Consider the following 2443-nt stretch of genomic DNA (forward strand, 5'->3'; position numbering starts at 1 on the left):
TCTTATTTTAACTCCAGTCTCCCAAGGACCTCTTCTTTAACTGTACTACCTGTAAGTATCAGCCTGTCAAGGACCGGCTTTTCTACAGCTTAGAAAGGCAAAGACCCTTCAAGCATAAGATACACTGTCTCACTCTAAGCCTTCACAGTGCTAATCCCACATCCAACAGTCAATTTAATAGATAGAAATAGTTATAGAATTCTATCTCAATGATTATATTTCCACGGGTTATTCTTTCATATAAAGTATCCAGACTTTCAGATGTCAGGGGTTTCTAATTAATCTTTATGAGCATGTAAACTTTTTTTGAAGGATGACATATAAAAGGAGAACAGAAAACAAAAGGATTTAGAAAAACACACAAAAAGAAGAATATTGTCTCTTTGCATGTCTTTAATTTAATCAGAGAAAAAAATTAGCCTTTAAAATAGCATTTACAATGGTGCTAGAAAGAATGAATAAATAGATCACATATTTTTCTGCCTCTGTTCCCACACAGAAGATCTCTACTTGTCCACACCATTTGAGGCCAAAAGGGAACAAGAATATAAATAGGATGGATTTTGAGAAGCAGAGAGCAATCTAGAAATAAAAAATGTTGTCATTTTCAATTTCCTTGTGTCCATAATCATTACCCATTAATCCTACTAAAGAGGGTAAAGGGAGGTTTGCCATTAGCGTTATGACCATAGATAGACCTATTGTTTCATCTCCCAACAGTCATTAAAAAAAAAAGCTTTGGATTTAAAAAGAAGCATTCACATCTAGAGTAGTGATCAGCACTCCAAGACAGAAGAATCAGTGACTGGCTGAAGTGGCTTCACATCTAAGCCCTTTGAAGTAGAAACTTCTCCACTGTTATCCATAACTAGTCCAGACATCACTCACTTCTGGTCCAGTGATATGGAGTTTCTATTTGTAGTGCTACCCGAGTGAACATCAAATGCGAAAAACAGCCACTCTGCTGTCTCAAGGAAGGTTCACATTAGCGTGGGTGAGAAAGACCCTGATAGCCTCACCAAATGGCATTCCATCTGCCTGACATTAAAGGGCAGAGTAACTGACCTAGAGGGAAAATTATGATTTCTATGTCATTTGCTTTGTATACATCAGTACATTTTAAATAATCTGGATTTTACTTTCTATTGAAGCCAATTGCTTATCAATCACCTTCTACCCACTAAGTCATGTTTTCCTGTGTCTTCATCTAATTTGGGCACAATCTTCAGCATGAAACCCTCTCCTGAATCCCATCACAATGTGCTCTCCTGTTTCTCTTGCCCCTTGGCCATTCTTTCACAATGTTAACATCACTTCCTCTACTTTGTCCTGTCCTCTAAAAAAACATTGTTCCTGAAAGTTCCCAGGGCTCTTGTTTTTCTTGGCAATCTTATTCTCTACCTAACTTCTATTATACCGGCCTGTCCACCCACATCCTAGTGTCAAATTCTCCCTAGAGGGGATTTCACCCACCTCTAGGACATTATACTTACTGTATTAATTTTTCAAATATAGCACATCTGCATGTAAACCTATTCTTCCTTCTGTCTTTCATATTCCCTTGTATGGGTCCTCCATCTTCCCAGCATTGTCCCAGATTCTTCAGGACCCACATTTAATTCTTCCATTTAACTTTTTCCTGGCCATTTTTTCTGCTTTAAGCCACTATGATACATTCTTGGTAAGTTCATGCATGGTGTAGAACACATCCTCCCTTGCTATTTGGTCATTTGTGCACTTATTCTATGCTTCCTCCTAGAGTTTAGCCCCTGGAGAAAAACACTACATCTTATTCCACTTAGTTGACCCTGCAAATCTAACACAGAATCTGGCACAGAGTAAAAATATTTAGTTAAAAAAGTAAAAAGTGAGTGCATTTTATTCGGATCTTCTGTAGATGACTACCCTTTATCATTACAGTTAACACTCAGCCATAATTACACTGAGTATCAATAGTCTGTGGAAAACTACCGCACTACTATACCATGCAGAGTTCTTGCCGTATGAAATTTATTATGTGCATTGACCACAGTTGCAGTCATCAGTACCACATTTTTTAAAATCTATATTTAGAAGGGTCACTGAAATGAGTGGGGAACCAAATATGTCTCTCACTAAATTTATTCCTTTGTTTCCCCGGTAGCGGGATCCCTTCTCCAGTTCCCTATAATTTCCTTGTCCTGTCATTACTCCCACTCTTGGTTATGAGAGCTCTGTACTGTTACAAGCTACAGTACAAACATTGCAACTTTAATTCAATGAAAACACACACCTCTGAGGATGACTCAGCTTTGAAATACTGCTTTTGCTGATTACATTGCTGCCTTGGCTTGGAATTCACTAAGCACAGATGAGAAGTTATAGGATTAGATTTGGTTGGTTTGTTTAATTTCATTTGATAACAGAATCAGCACCTTACTGGAAGGTAACATGGTCAAACTGT

Source organism: Octodon degus, unplaced genomic scaffold, assembly GCF_000260255.1.
Source record: "Octodon degus isolate 3935 unplaced genomic scaffold, OctDeg1.0 scaffold00016, whole genome shotgun sequence".
In the NCBI taxonomy this organism is placed as follows: Eukaryota; Metazoa; Chordata; class Mammalia; order Rodentia; family Octodontidae; genus Octodon; species Octodon degus.